Here is a 17,486-nt window from a genome sequence, read left to right as displayed (position 1 = left end):
TTATTGTCTTTCACGTTTTCAGGTGTTTATAATTAGATGATTAGTGAAGTTAGGTAATAAGATTTATATTGGCATCAGTTAAGTTTATAGAAGGATTAAAATCATGGTATCATGGTACCATTGCCAATCAGAATATGCCAGAAATATCTCCGGAGAATTTTTGTCAAGTGTTTATGCTCAATTAAAATTTATAGTACATGTTACCGAGTGACTGTCTCATGATAGCTTGGCATCATGATGCTGCAAGCTTCCAATTGCAAGTGATGGGCAATGCAATTGTGTGTGTGTGTGTGTGTGTGTGTGTGTGTGTGTGTGTTACAGTGCTATAGAATTGCAAACTTTGGAGGGAAAATGCCACACTTTGGGAAATGACAGCAGAAATATAAGACAAAGAGTTGTCCCAGTTTGGGTATAGCTAATATTTTCTATAATGCCAAAAAGCTATAAAAATGTAGTTTTTATCTCCTACACTCGATACATGCAAAGGGCAGCTTACCTTTATGTAAGACACTGCAGACGCGAGCTGAGTCATCAACTCACCTATGTTTTCGCTTCATTTGTGGTTTTTGCAAAATATTTGTGAAAATATTATCCCCCCACCCCCCCAGTCTTCTTGACTTTTCCAGTGTCGCTCCCTCTAGTCCTCCTTTCTTCATTTTTTTATTAAGCTGAGAGGTAAATTTTTGCAATGGATGTATCCTCCTTTATGCATGGTGCCAAAAAAGCATTGCGGAACCTTCACCAAAGTCTTAAAAAACAAAAACAAAAACAAACAAACAAACAAAAAACCCACTAACAAAGCAACAGCATAAAACATCGGGGGTTGCCGAGGGGTGGGGGGTGGGGAGGAAGAGGGCAGCTGGTAATTTATGATTCCTCTAGTATCGCATGTAAAGGATTTGCCAGCGCCCCACTTCCACCCCACCCCCAAACTACACACTGCTCAGTGTTAGGATGATGATAATGTACCTGGAAGGAAAACGCAGTCCATGCCGAAGCAAGCAGCATCAGACAGGGCGCCTTGCCATCTGCCCCACCTGCTGCTTTTCTGAGTCCATCTGGTGACTGCAATAGCTCATTGTAGGCCTCTTCTGAGGAACATTCGGGCTGAAAAGCAGGCAGTGTGAATTATTTAGGTAGCTAGTATAAATAAATAGAGGGAAAGGCGAAGGGTAACAGGGGAAGGGGCTGAAAGCACCTCGTGCTCCCTTAGCCCTGGGTGCTTTGGAATGCTCGAATGCACGAAAGCATTTGATTTGCATATAGATTTAGATGTATAGATCATTGTGCAGATTACAAACCAATGAGTTTTATCTAGATTTAGATAGCGCTCAGCCTGCTTTGCACTTAAAATATGGCCAGCTTCAGGTAGGGAACCTTTGGGGACGTTCAGCATAAGTGAAACGGATGAAATGTAATATTTTTAGGCTTTGATTTAGTAGAAATAAAACAACTGTGTGCCCTTTCTGAAGCAAATGATTTTGTGTGTGTGGTGAGGGGAGGGACAATACATTGGACTTTTTAGTGAATTCTGATTTGTATATATTGTGTCCTCTTTTTTTTTTTCTATTAGAAAGAAAAAATGAGAATAAATTTCTGTGTCAATTTTTACTTTTATCTGTGGCCACCAGTCAAAAATATTTAGCTATTAAGTGCAAAACACTCTTACCGAATTCAGCATGCAGGTGAATATATACTCAATCTAAAATGAAAGACTTTAGTCTTAGAAATCTGTGTGTGACTTTGTATTTTGGTGTCTGCATAAACCGCATGGATAGGAATTGCCTGCTTAATGCAAAATGAACTATCCTTAAATTGTAAACTGGAGTCGAATAAGTCATTTACACGGACATTATTGAAATAAGGAAAGTTTATCATACATATGTAACAAGATGGGTTTCTAAGGCTATACTTGTCACTGAAGTTGAGGAAGAGCTAGTTTATATAAAATATCCTAAAAAAAGAAATTCTGAACTGTAGGGCTGCCTGGTTGGCTCAGTCGGTAGAGCATGCTACTCTTGGTCTCAGGGTGGTGAGTTCGAGTCCCAAATTGGGCATAGACATTACTTAAAAGAAAAGAGTACACTTATTGTCATGAGCACTGAACAATGTATGGAATTGTTGAATCACTGTATTGCACACCTGAGAGTAATATAACACTGTATGTTAATTATTCTGGAATTAAAAATTTAAAAATATATCCTATATTGTAAATGAAGGTTTAGAACTATGAATGAAACTGGTAGTCTCCAGACTTGAAACAAGACTGTTCCTGTTTTCTTTCCTGAGACTCATTGAGAGGATAATATAAATTTAGAGTGGGAATGGAGGCTTCATTTAAATTAATTTATGATGCTTTATCCACTTTCCTCATTTTTTATTTTATAGATTAATACAGATGTATGGATAAGGTTATATGGTATATATAGCCTGTTAAATTTTTAACTGCAAGCCTAAAAAGAGGCTTGATAGAGCACGAAAAAGAGAACGTTGTTGTGAATATTTTCACTGGTTCTATATGTACAGAAAGCAGTGTGACGTCTTGTGCTCTAGAATAGACTGGAGTCTGGAGGGTTGGTTCACTCTATCCCACTTGACTCAATTCAGTTGCAAAGTTAAGTTAATGGATATGCTTTTTTGAGCAAGTAAAGCTCTAGCCGTCACTTAAATAAGCAACATCTATCTGGAGCAAAATATGCATGAAAATGAATCATACTGCTAATTCAAAATAGAACCAGTAACCCATTTCATATTTGTTCAAATAAAGTACTTTTTATTCAAGGAAATTTATTTATAACCAATCTCTTTCCAAAAAGTATTTGAGATGACTCCTTTTTATCTGCATTTGAAACCATTTTCTGGTGCCAAATAAAATGAGGCATTTGTCTTAAGCCAAATAGCTGTGTAAAATTTAAGGGCATTAAATAAAATTCAGGACCTGTAGACAACAGCTACTTCATCTCCTCACAGGCTCTTTCCACCTTTGGCCTGACGTTTCTTCCTTTGATCCCCTAGCTCTCTCCCTCCTCCCCCAAATCACATGACCTCCCATCTCTGGCTTTGGAAACATGCCATGATAAAAATATTCCCCCACAAAGCATGTATTTTTTCCACCATTAGTAATAAGGACCTTTACTTATTCTTCTTAAATTACCTTTTCCTGAAAAACAATCTATTCCTCCTAGAGTCACTTAGATACTGTTTGCTGCTCATCGAATGCCTACTCTTGCCAGGCAGAGGGCAAAGTTGGCAGAGACATGAATTAATTAGAAGTAACATGTATGTATTAGTGGTAGCGGTCAACTACAAGAATGGGAATTGACTCAGGGTTTAATTGATAACTTCAGGGAACACTTAACAAATATTTTGAATTTCCATAAATGTACGAAGTAATGAAATATTTTAGAAAAAAATTAAATATATCTGTATAAGAACACAAACTTTTGGGGCATCTGTGTGGCTCAGTTGGTTAAGTGTCTGACCCTTGATTTCAGCTCAGGTTATGATCTCACGGTCCAGAGATCAAGCCCTGCATCAGGTTCCACACTCAATGCAGAATCGTGTTTGTCCCTCTCCATCGCCTGACTTGCACTCTCTCTCTCTCAAATAAATAAATGAAATCTTAAATGAAACCCACAAACTTTTTACATATTGCCTTCATTGCTTAGTCACTATGACTTGCAGTGCTCGTTTTTAAAATTTTGTTTTCATTTAACACTTGCAGTCAAGAGTCCTCCTCAGCATTGTTTTATTTATTTATTTATTTATTTATTTATTTATTTATTTATTGTATTCTGACATTAGGGTGCTAGAAAGTCTCTCTGGTCTAATCTGGACAGGGCTAGCTTTAGATTATCTTTGAATAATTCACAGGCATATAACTTTGTCAGATCTGATCTTGTGTTAGCTCTGTTGGAATATGTAAAAACTGACTTTACCCTATGATTATGATAAAAAGTATATTCCTCACGAAAAGAGGAGTTTAGACTATGCTTATTTGCATAAATTGCAGCAGAAACTTAGTACACGAAAATGTATTGACACGTTGTACTTGCTGTAAACATCCCTTTTTAGCATTTTACCGATTTCTTCTTTCATCCTCTCTCATAAGACCAGAAGATCCATAATATGGATGTTAATTTTACTTTTATTCGATTGGTAGTTTCATTGAAGACGTTACTTAAAGATCTGAATATCAACTTTTAGAGAAAGCTTTGTGCCCAAATATTTGCAAGGCATTTTAAGAGAGAAATTTCATAAGCTGTCAAGGAAATACCCGGAAGGAAATTAATTAGTGTAACTACTTGCGTTTTAAGAGTGTTGACTTTATAATTATGTAGTCAGTTGGTAAGCCTAATGATTTCATTAGAACCAAAAAATAAATAAAATAATGTTAATAAAAGCCTTTATGTAACATATTATATATTTCAAAAGTAAATCTTTTCGTGGTTCTTCTTGAAATTTGCCATTGACAGTTTAGTCAAATCGGCTGTATTGATGGAAGGCTAGCTGCTTTAAATACTGCACTCTAATAACAGTTATGGTGTTATTAATTATATGAGATAAGTAGCAAATAGTAGCATCCATGTTGCTCCATAATAGCCTCCCATAAAGAACTTCATTACCCCATTCATGGGGAAGAAGAGGGATAGTAATAATAAATCATGGGTATTTTTATGAACTTATAAGTGGGGAGGTAAGGAGACTATTTGGGGTTCCCCAAGCAAGGCTAGTAAGAGAACGGTGTTTACTTAAGCACTGAAGGCGGGCAGCATGGCCTGGTCATCTTTTGTTTTGGGGGGGCCACAGCTGGCCCAGGCATGATGTCAGATTTCTTTATTTTCTTAAAATATGTAGATTAGAACTAGATTGTATTTGATGGGACGGAACTCATGGGAAGAGAGGAGACAAATCTGCTAGTGAGTGCAAACAGAAGGAGCAGCATCTGTGCACACACAGGGTGAAGCAGGCAGGAGAAATCTGAGGGCCTTTCTGCTCCCATTTCCTGTCAAAATCTGGCAGACGGTCCTACTGTTAATCTCAGGGTCATAGTTTGAGGGTCATACTGGGTACAAGTGTTAAAAATAATGCACTTTATTTTGAGATGGAAGATGCCATGATACAAACTATGGGTTTGAAAGCTGGAGAAATTTATGCTGTTACTTAAAATGCGTTAAGTTTAACGACCTAATAAAATAGCATGCGGAAAAATGCTTGGTGAGAGTGGGCACTCAATAAATATTTCATGCCCCTCCTACTTTGCTCTTAATAATGGGGTTGTTAGTAGCACTAGAAGGAAAGTACAAAACTGAGACTTCACTTCTCAAAGCCAAATTAGCTTCTTACCTCAACCGACAAATTCTGAAGTTGAAATGAGTCATAATAAGGATTAGTCAGGGAAGCTTGAATTGAACCTATTTCTCGTGCATGTGTGACTCCTTATCAGTCTCCTACTACTTATAATTGCTGGATTCACTTTCTGAAATTAGCAAAGGGGAAAGCAAAGCAAAGACAGAAACCTAGCCACTTGCAATTTTCTTCCCTGCCTAGAATGTTAGGGTAAGAATAGGACTATAAAAATATAAATACTTAATTATTATTATTAGGGGAATGTAGAAATAAAACTATGAAGGGGAGAGTGTAGATTCTAGCAGACTAGAAAAGGTTCTCTTGTTTTTAGTTTCACCCTCCCTTTTTTTTTTTTTTTTTCTTTTCAGTCTCTCCTATCCTTAAAAAGCATTAGCACGCTTCTCTTTTATACTAATCCAGTAAACACTGCAATCTGGCTTCTGAAGCTAGAAGTCCCTAGAAGCCTTGTTAACAGTAGTATGAGTGCCCAGCTCATGTTTTTAAGACTGTGAGTGAATGAGTGTGTGTGTGTGTGTGTGTGTGTGCGTGTGTGTGTGTGTGAGAGAGAGAGAGAGAGAGAGAAAGAAAGAGAGATGGGGGTGGGGGGGGAGACCTCAATCTATTTCAGGTGAATTTCCTGAAGGAAGGGTTAAATCAACTGGTTGAGCTGATTTTACTCTCTAGTGGTGATATTTTATTTATATGATAAAATGCTTGGAAAGTGATTAATTTGTCAGGGGAACATCTTGTTACTGTAAATTTGCTGAATATGTAATAAAATTGCCATAACATAGATAGGAAAATGAAGATTTAAAAAAACCTGAAATAGCCAAAGGGTCTTCTGTATTTCCCTCAGTTTATTTTTACTCAGATTTCTCTCTTTAAAAACAACAGCCTCGAAAGAGCCCCGGCTTGCAGTTGAGGGAGGCGTTGGAGCTGGTGAGGCAGGAAAGAGGGGGAATATAATGGAAGAAGCTGAGATGGGTGGTGGATGTTGGTGCCTCGTTCTCTCTCCCCGGACCAAAGATGACTGATACATCCATTAAATTTCAGCCCAGGCTGATTGACTGAGTGGATTTATATAAATTAAAAAATACAGGTCATATACCTTTTCTGATAGACTGTAAATGAGAAATAGGAATTCCTTTAAACCTCAAAGGAGGAAATCCATAGGCAAGGCTTTCTAGTCAATAAAGCACTACAGCATCAACTCTTCTTGCTGTGTTTGTACAATAAGTTTTAGTTAATAGACAAATATTATACCAGCCTTTGCCCGACTCTTTCTAGCAAGAGGTAATTTGTAAATGAACTCACCCAGTGTTAAAGATTTTCCAGCTTTTGTTGCAATTTGAACTTGTGCTTTCCAGACATGAAGGAGGCAGAAATCATCCCTTGCTCCATTTTTTTTTTTTTTTAGTGTAACAAGTGAAAATGGTATTAGTTAGGGAACAATGACTTTTATTCACACTCATTCTCTCAGCTCCATGTCCATTTGTCCATTGGAATGAGCCACTTATCATGCTTCCAGGTTTTTCCTCTTTCAACATCAAGAGTTATGAAAGTAAAATTCCATTTTTTCCTGGCCCTCCATGACAGGCAGACTGAAGATTGTGGTCATTTGGATTAAAAACATATCCATCACCACCAGCCGGCAGGTTATTATGATGTCTCCTTTGAATATATGAATTTCATACACTGCATGTTAGAAGTCTAAGAATGCCAACTTTTTAGATAAATAATTATCACATTGGTGATGTACAGCATACTGTTGCCATATTTTCTCACTTTTACAGCATTCTTGCCCTTATCACCCATAACATAAATCTTTTGCTTTCTTATTTAATAAAACTACGAGGGTAACAACCCCTTGTACTCTGTACAGTCAACCAATCACACACCATCATTTGACTATCATTATTTGTTTTCTCGCAACAGATATTTTAGTAGATGGTCTAGTTTAGGCTTGACAGCATATTTGATACAGCAATGCAGGTAAATAAGCGGATGACCTTATTTATGTGCCGGCTATGACCTCAGCATGCAGCCCTCAGCTTCGTGAGGTTCCGTGGATAGAAAGATGGATGAATGAATAAAGTTCCCAGCATCGGTCAGCATTATTATCTGAGCCTGCTCATCTGTCAGCTGAGTTTTGGAGAGTGGGAAGAAATATGTCCATGTGGGGGAAGGCCAGGACAGGAGTGACCATTTCTCAAGAGATTCTCGTATTGTCGAAGCCTCTGGTTCCTGACTCCCAGCATCTTTGGCTCCTGGAGCATGGGAGGTGGGGGGCATCCCTCCATCTCTCACCTGGAGTTTCTCAAGTGCCCAAAGCAGACTCCTTACTCCACCTCCCAGTCCTTTCTCTGATCTGTCCCCTGCTCAGGTTTATTTCTCACTGTGGACCTGAGTTTCCTTCTCTGTCAAGTTCAGGTCTACACACTGACCATCACTTCCTGTGAGTTCTGTGCTTTCCTAGTAAACAAACAGGCTCAGATGACAGTCTGGGGCTTGCCTGGGGACATTAATGCTCCAGGAGGAGCCTTGAAATCTTACGTATCCAACTGGTTAGCCACCATGTAACATTGGTCAAGTGTTTCATGAGATAGGCTGCACTAATTTGTCCCTTTTTCTATTCTCCCTCAATACTCCCTCCTGGACTTTGGAAAAGAACCAGAAGTATTCCTGCCCTGTCTGTTTGCCTTCTGGAAAATGGACAGGTTGACTGTCATAGGAGTCAAGGGGGTCAAGCGGAGGAGGCAAGGACTGAGGTCTCAGTGGGACCCAGAAGGTGCAGAGGCAGAGAACCATTGTAACTAACACCAGGCCTTGGAGGACCTCCAGTTTTCCATGCTGCTTGCATGAGGACTCTGCTTCTAGTCAGTGGCGTCACCCTCACACCCCCCACTCCCCCACCAGGTAGTAATAGGTTTATCCACACTGTCTTGTTTTCTTCTCCTTGAGGTTAGTGGCTGAGATGGTTGAATGTAGTTAAGCGATTTCAGAAGTTATCTCCAGCTACATTTCTCCCCCAGATCTGTGTTGAATTCATTGTTATCCACATGGACTCGGATATGGACTCTGATGGAGGGCTCTAACCTCATCAGTTTCTTGCGTAACTTCCACAAAACTATAATTCTTAGCTTGGAAATTTTGACCTTCTCTGAAACTCAAAACATTTTCTTTTGGGAAAAGGTCCCATTATCCTTCACAGCCAACACCATTTCTTGCACATAGTAGACACTCACTAAAGATGTGGGAACTGATTCAAGCTCTGCCGAAAACCTTTTAATCTCAGCTACTAAGAAGTTAAGGAAATTGTGTGGTGTGATCTCGTGGAGCTAATGTTGGTGAAAAATCAGTAAGAGTCAGAATGCGTTATCACAGTGTTGAACAAATGTAAATCACAACGAATCTCAAAGTTGACTGATTTTTTTTTTTGTGAGAACCCCAGATAAGTATGGATTTATATTTCAAGGCTAGGTGCATGTTTACTTTCAGATTTAATTATTCCAAAGATCAAAAAATGGTATTTGCCCTGCGAATGTATAGTAGCAGTGTAGATTTAGGTAATGCTTTAAGAGTTTTTCTGAGATTTTTATATCTGTTTTCCCTTTTCGGTGTCAACATTCCTGTGCAGTAGATAGTATAGGCATTAATTAGTACCCCCATCTTAATTAAGAGATAGCTGAGGCATAGTGAGCTAATTAATATATGCTAATTTTACATATTGATACAGTTAATTAATTACAACAACTGATTGGTCAGGAAGTTCTACCTAATATCTAGCCTTGGTTTTCCAAGCTGTGAAATAAGACAGCTGGAAGGCTGTAATCCTATTCTGTAGCAATTAAATAATAATCATGTTAGCCTTTTCTGTTCTCTGATGTAAATAATATAATATTTTCCAAGTTGGTCAATTATTTTGACTGTTTAACACTCTTTATTCTTGGTCATTTAAGAACTAAGTTACTTTGCTTGTTTCATTTTGGTCACATTTTTGTTATCATGGCTTCAAATAGTTATCACAGATAGATCATAACACTTATTTGAGTGTACAGTTGTTTAACAAAATTAAAATATTGAAAAATAAAATCTCCAGATTAAAGTATTGGTAATTATAGATATGACTACAATTGACATATTTAGTTGGCTGTTAAAAAGTATGGTAAGGCTATTGTGGCCATTGCTGATAGAAACATCGGGGTGCAGGTGTCCCGACGTTTCATTGCATCTGAATCTTTGGGGTAAATCCCCAGCAGTGCAATTGCTGGGTCGTAGGGCAGGTCTATTTTTAACTCTTTGAGGAACCTCCACACAGTTTTCCAGAGTGGCTGCACCAGTTCACATTCCCACCAACAGTGTAAGAGGGTTCCCTTTTCTCCGCATCCTCTCCAGCATTTGTTGTTTCCTGCCTTGTTAATTTTCCCCATTCTCACTGGTGTGAGTGAAATAAGTCAATCGGAGAAGGACAAACAGTGTATGTTCTCATTCATTTGGGGAATATAAATAATAGTGAAAGGGAATATAAAGGAAGGGAAAAGAAATGTTGGGAAATATCAGGAAGGGAGACAGAACATAAAGACTCCTAACTTGGGGAAACGAACTAGGGGTGGTGGAAGGGGAGGAGGGCGGGTGTTGGAGGGGAATGGGTGACGGGCACTGAGGCGGACACTTGACGGGATGAGCACTGGGTGTTTTTCTGTATGTTGGTAAATTGAACACCAATAAAAATTAATTTTTTAAAAAAAAGTATGGTTAGGAAATCTTTGTGGTGCACCATTTTGTAATTCAGAGTACAGAGATTTTTAAATTTTTTTTTTTATTTTTTAAGATTTTATTTATTTATTCATGAAAGTCACTGAAAGAGAGAGGCAGAGACACAGGGCAAGGGAGAAGCATGCAGGGAGCCCGATGCAGGACTCGATCCCAGGACCCCGGGATCACGACCTGAGCCGAAGGCAGACGCTCAACCACTGAGTCCCCCAGGTGTCCCCCAGAGTAGAGAGTTTAGATATAAAAATTCAAGTTCTGGCTCTTAGTTGAACTTGACATGAATGAATACATGTCCTACTTCCTCATCTGTAAAGTAGAGAGAAAATTTGTCCACAAGACTGTCTTGAGAACCAGTGTGTGACTAACTTTTTTCCCCACCATTAAAGAGAAAATGAAAAAGAAATGTTTCCATATACGTACTTGGGGCATGTGCAATCATGTCAGTATTTCTTAGCATTATCTTGAGAATTCACTACACTCTCTGAGAAGGAGCAGAATAGAGAACCATCTATACCATCATATTTATGACCTTGACTAACTGTAATCTGGAGTCAGAGTTCTGTTATTTAAAGTATTGTCATAAACACATATGAACCAGACATAGAGACCCATGTGATCAGGCTTTTGATAACATTAATAAAATAATAATTATGCCTTCAATTGACATAGTACTTTGTGGTTTATTTCCTTATGCATTTAACAAAAATCTAACAAATTTATTTTGCGAATTTATTAAGTAGCTAATATGAATTCATCATAATACAAAGTGTTGAAGATACAAAGTCATATAAATAGGTGCTATAGTCTATGTCTCCAAGGAAAATGTTAATTAAAAATGAATTATTTTGAGGGCTGTCCGGGTGGCCGAGCTGGTTAAGTGTCTTACTCTTGATCTCAGCTCAGGTCTTGATGTCAAGGTTGTTGAGTTCAAGCCTCACAATGGGCTTCACACTGGGTGTTGAGCCTACCCAACGAAATTTATTATTAGTATGATTATGTTTAAAAATTCTCTTCATTTAAAAAAAAATTCTCTTCATTTGAAAGAGAGAAAGATTGAGAGCATGAGCAGAGGGACAGAGGGGAGAGGGAGAAGCAGACTTAATGCTGAGCAGGGAGCCCGATGTAGGGCTTGATCCCAGGACCCTGGGATCATGACCTGAGCTGAAGGTGAGGGCCTAACTGACTGAGCCACCCAGGTGCCACCCCCAAAAAATTATTTTGAGATTATTGTAGACACATGCAGTGGAATGAAGTCTCCACATCCTTTACCCGAATTCCTTCAGTGGTGTTACCTTGCAAAATTATAGTGCAGAATCACAACCAGGAGATTGATATTGATACAGTCCATGCACCTTATTCAGATTTTAGCAGTTTCATAAGCATTCGTGTGTCTGTGTTTAATTCTACATAATTTTATTGTGTATGTAGATTCCTGTGACCACCACCACAGTCAGGATAAAGATCTGTTCTGTCCCATGGTGTTAATGTGTTCTTATATTATACTTTATAAAAAAAATTCTAGTTTGTCAAAGGGATTTTAGCTTGATTGATACTTATATATTATTTATGGATCACTAGGGGTGCAAAGCCCTTTTGATGATGCTTATATTTATCTCCTTTTTTTTTCATTCTCTGCCACCGTCTTCATTCAGGTTTTCCTCATCATTTATCTGGATGGATATCATAGCTTCCTAATCAGGCTTTACATACTGTGAGTTCAGAGATCTGGTGTGTTTTATCAGGTTACATGCCTAAATTGTAACAGGGATGAATGAATACATGGGCCATGCTGCGACCAAATTGTGTTTAATAAAAACACAAACTGTCTCTTTTCTCTTTAGACATTTTTTTAAACGAGTTATTTATTTATTTGTGGAAGAGAGGGACAGGCTGAAGGAGAGGAAGAGAGACAATCTCAAGCAGACTCTGTGCTGAGTGTGGAGCCCGACTCGGGGCTCCATCTCATGACCCTGAGATCATGAGTTGACCAAAACCAAGAGTCGGATGCTTACCTGACTGTGCCACCCATGCACCCCTCTCCTTAGAATTCTTAAGCAGCATCTACAAATGATATCTGGTCTGTGTAGTGTAGTATTTTGAGCCTTCCACAGTCTGGCCCCAACCTGCTTTCTGATCCATAGCTGATTCCAGATTCCCTACGGTATTCTTCACAACCACTGCCTCCTTCATTCTCTGAGCTTACCCTGTGCTCTCCAGTTCTGGGTTATCCTTCTTCATCCTAGAATGCTCTTTCTTTTTCCTTACTGATATCCTTGTAAATTCAATGCTGCCTTTACACATAATTTTTGTTTGATCCCCCCATACTCACTGTGAGATACACTTGGCATTAACTGATTCAGCAACTGAGGTTTGTAGATAACATGTCAGAGCCAACGTGACAGTACTGGTGAACTCAAAGCCAGGTCTTCTAATTAAGAATCTTATAGTTATTTACTACCCTGCACTGCAGTGATATTTTTGTTTGTTTGTTTGTTTGTTTTGTTTGTTGTGTTTTAAATCAAATCTCTTGGCAGATTTACTATGACCTAAGGAGATATAAAATAGCTTTTCTATGCTTTATCTCGCAGATTCTAGAGGTGATACAAATAGCACTTTAATTTAGGAAATGTGTGCTCCAAAATTCAAAGCCCACCACTTTTAGTGTGTATATGAATTCATGACTGATTCATTCATTCAACAACCAAGGCACAGAATGAAATTTTAGAGAGAGAGAACAATTAATGCACGGTCCCCTACAAGCAGAGGTGCAGAAATAAAGAAGATATCGTTGACCCTTGAACAACACAGGAGTTGGGGACACCAACCTCCCAGGCAGTTTAAAATCTGCATATAACTTTTGACTCCCCCAGAACTTAACTGCTAATAGCCTACTGTTGACTGGAAGCCTTACTGGTAATGTAGACAGTAGGTTAACACATATTTTGTATGTTGTATGCATTATGTACTGTATTCTTACAATAAGGTAAGCTAGTGAAAAGAAAATGTTAAGAAAATCAGAAGATAGAATACATTTACAGTACCATACTGTAAAAAAATCTGCATATAAGTGGACCTGCGCCGTTCAAACCCATGTTGTTCAAGGGTCAGCAGGACATTAAAAACAATGTGCAAAGTGCAATTGCAGAAATAGGATCATTATATTATGGGAACATCAGGGGGAGGAAGTGTCAGGAAAGACTTGGTGGAGACTTCTTTTTAAAGAATTTTATTTATTTATTCATGAGAGACACAGGCAGAGGGAGAAGCAGGCTCCATGTAGGGAGCCCAGTGTGGGACTCAATCCCAAGACTCTGGGATCACACCCTGGGCTGAAGGCAGATGCTCAACTGCTGAGCCACTCAGGCGTCTCACTTGGTGGAGACTTAATAACTCAATTGAGTTTTTTTTTGAGTGGGTGCTAGCCAGCTGATGGGGCAAAGGGGCCAGGGCAAGGCATTCCAGAAAGAAGGGAAGGCTATTGATGTGGGGAATTACATATTGTTAAGCACAGCATGTGTAGGGGGTACAAGGTGGGCAGAGGTGAGATTGGGGGCTGAAGAAGCAGGCTGGGCAGGGAAGGAGAGATCTGGACTCCTTGGCCAAGGGGCTTGGTTGTCAACCTGTAGAGTGTGTGGGCCCATTGGAAGGAATAGATCCTAAGCTTTTCCAATTTATCTTCAGGAATATACACAAATTTATTGTTCTGCAGAATCCTCCTTTTGGGAAAATATGTATAATCATGTTGTTTCTCCTCACTGGTACTAAATGCTGTAACCTGTGTGCATGAAAAGTTAAAAAGGGAAGAAATGTGCCTTGTGTTTTATTTCCTTCTCTGTAAATAAAGTCATCCAGATAATCTTACTTGGGAAGCATCTGCTAAATTGGTGATGAAATAATTTTTTAATTTGTTGAAGTTAGGGGAGGTGGGTGGGGGGGTGGGGTGACTGGGTGATGGGCATTGAGCGGGGCATTTGATGGGATTAGCACTGGATGTTATACTATATGTTGACAAATTGAATTTAATTTTTTTTCTTTTTTTTTAAGATTTTATTTATTTATTCATAGAGACATAGAGAGAGAGACAGAGAGAGAAGCAGGCCCCACGCATGGAACCCGATGTGGGACTCCATCCCGGGTCTCCAGGACCACACCCTGGGCTGCAGGCGGCGCTAAACCGCTGTGCCACCAGGGCTGCCCTGAATTTAAATTTTTAAAAATGTAATAAAAATAAAATAAAATCCAAAAAAAATAATAATTTGTTGAAGTTACTGTACAAGTTTTCTCTCCTGGCAGCTTCTTAGAAATTTTACATTCCTCTTGAAATGCATAATTTCACCTACTCAGGTTTTATTTTTATTTATCTATTTTTTTATCTTAAAGATTTTATTTATTCATGAAAGAGAGAGAGAGAGGCAGAGACGTAGGCAGAGAGAGAAGCAGGCTAAAGGAGCCCGATGTGGGACTTGATCCCAGGACCCCGGGATCATGATCTGAACCAAAGGCAGACACCCAACCGATGGGCACCCAGGCGCTCTTAAACCAACTTTTTAAGATAAAACTTAAATACCACAAAACAGATATTTTCCACACATGCTTAGATTAAGTTTGACAGGTGTGGTTCATCTAACACTTACAACCACTGGTTTCCTTATGCCCCCCTCTAGGCATTCCCTACCCTTTGCTCAGACAATCCCTGGTGGTTTCCATCTCTCAAGATTAGTTCTTCATGTTCCAGAACTTCACATGAGCTGGTGCTGAGAGGACGTACTCCTTTGTATCTACCTTGGTTTTGCTCATCAGGAGGTCTTTGGTATTTAGCCATGTTGCATTTCTCACAGTTCATTTCTCTTTTATTGTTGACTAGGATTTGGTTGCTTCTATATATTACAATTTGCTTATCTATTCATCAATGACAGACATTTGATTTGTTTTCGGCTTAGGGCCGGAATGAATGAAGCTGTGATTACACATTCGTGTTTTCATTCTTAGTAAAATATCTACGAGTGAATTGCTCTTATATGCCAAGTGTCTGTTTAACTTTATAGGAAACTTTCAGACTTTTTTCCCAAAAATCCTGCACCATTTTATGTCCTACAAGCAGTGTATGAGTTCCAATTGGCCCTTGTCCTACCAAGTACTTGGTGTATTGCCTAGGAATTTTAGCCATTCTTATGAGTGAGAAGAAAATAGAAATTTCTCTTAATTTGCCCTGTAATAGAAACCCTAAAAGTACACAATAAAGAGTGCTATAAGAAACTTAAGGATATTACCATAGTCCTTAATGAATGTTGAGACTGTTAACAGTGTTGTCTTGTGTTTTATCACCTTTATAATCTTTAATCACTTACATTTATGGCACCCATTGATGTTTGTATAGGTGATGTGTATTTATGTTCCTGTGTATATAAGCATATTTATTCTAGTCTCAAGGTTTTTCATTTATTACAGTTGATTTTTTATAATCTCCCAACCTTCTTAAAAATCAGGGTTTTCTTGCAGCTCGTAATTGAAAATATCTGTATACCTAGTTAATGAGAAGATTCCATCAGTACAATGAGAGATTCTTTCCTGACAGTATATATGTTTAAATGACAGACTTAGGATTCTTTTTTTTTAATTGGGTATTAAGATAGTGCCAGTTTAGTGATGGACTTTATGTAGTAAAGCGTTCTCCACAAAAAAAATGTATCTAGGGACACCTGGGTGGCTCAGTGGTTGACATCTACCTTCATCTCAGGGCGTGATCCCAGGGTCCTAGGATCGAGTCCCACATCAGGCTCCCAGTCTGGTTCTCCCTCTCCCTATGTCTCTGCCTCTCTGTGTGTCTCTCATGAATAAATAAATAAAACCGTTAAGAAATATGTATCTATGGGTGATCATCATGGCTACCATGAAAATAACTATTTTCATCTCAGTCTCTCCAATTATTTAATGAAACAGAGGGATTGGTATCATGGAACCCACATAGTATTCCAAACTACTGGCAGCAGAACAAAAGGATAATTCTTCTAATGTTCATAGAAGAATCAGGTAGTGAGCTAGTTGATTAAACGTGTAATCAAACCTTCTTACCCCCGTATTCAAACAATATCTTTTCTTATTTTGTAATGTTTGCCTGTGGATCTTTATGTACTATTGCCTTTAGAGATAACAAATTTTCACAGACTTAGAAAGCAATAAAATACATTTAACACTAAATCTTTACTGAGCATAGTTTAATCTTTCTCTGATGCAGAAAGCACTTTATAATTTTATAGCTCCACAACCTCATTATTGTGAATGCCAGTTATTATATTGGCTGAGAGTGGAAATGATGGTGAATCAAAAGTATACGCTAATAGAATCTTAGATCGAGGGAGGTGAATGCGTGTTTACCGATACACATCTCTTTATTTTAAATTATATATGATTTTTTCCATTTCCATTTCTCCGAGGTGTTTCCTCTACCCTGCTTTACTCATTCTGAATATATATACATCACTCTCTCGAGTTTCCTTAACAAAAATACAATTTCAGGCTTTCTCTATGTGAAAACCATGACAAAGTGATTTTATAGCCAGTTCTGAAAGTGACTAAACTTGACAACAATTGTATTTTATGACAACCTCTGCTTTCATGTCCCTGGCCTACTTTTATATCAGCATTTTTTTTTATCCCAAATATGAACAATTTCGTATCTCTGCATTGGCTGAGAACAAATCCCTTTACCAGGAATACATTTTAATGGAGAAGAGCATGCTTCACTTAAGTCACCAGAGCCTTAACACCTTAACTCTATAATATTCAATTTCTCACTCACCAAGAACCAAAGCCTTTTTTTTTTTTTTTTTTTTTGGTGGTTTGTGTTCATAGGGGTTGGGGAAGAATTAGTATTATGGAACTAAACCAGATTAAGGGGGAATGTGAATTAGATTTGGTAACAGATGGTGCCGTGGAAATTAAAGGTTCTTTGCGAATGGAAGCGACAGCAGCTTGCCTATGTTCTCTCTGTCCCGTTCATGCACTTGATAGACGGGTATAAATCACAACAATCCTGTCTTGACAGCCAATTTCGAGAATTTGATCTGGTTAAAGACATGGCTTTCCTGCTTCACTCACCGAAACCTGCTTCTATTTTATTTTTACACAGCACCTTGTCATATTTAGAAAAGCAGATTCACCTGCCTCCCCTTAATGAAAATTTTCTTAATTACAGTTTTAGCTCTTTAGTGTTAATTACTTTTCCATTCAGCCTGAATTTTCGTAATATCTCTGAGGGATTTTTCTTCTTCTTCTTTTTTTTTTTTTCCTACCCTTTTGCTCGTTGCAAATGCTTTTGTTGTTTCTAAAGATGCTTTTCATTGTCAGAAGTTGTCAGGGGCACG

At 38.4% G+C, this 17,486-nt stretch overlaps 1 protein-coding gene across 50 annotated transcripts in view; it reads left to right on the top strand.

The window, feature by feature from the left end:
• Nucleotides 1-17,486, top strand: part of ESRRG (estrogen related receptor gamma) — a 617,890-nt gene that overhangs the window by 410,362 nt on the left and 190,042 nt on the right. The gene's annotated exons all lie outside the window — the stretch shown is intronic.

This window comes from Vulpes vulpes, chromosome 5 (assembly GCF_048418805.1).
Source record: "Vulpes vulpes isolate BD-2025 chromosome 5, VulVul3, whole genome shotgun sequence".
In the NCBI taxonomy this organism is placed as follows: domain Eukaryota; kingdom Metazoa; phylum Chordata; class Mammalia; order Carnivora; family Canidae; genus Vulpes; species Vulpes vulpes.
The sequence above is the reverse complement of the archived record's forward strand: the minus strand, read 5'-3'. Positions and strand labels throughout refer to the sequence as shown.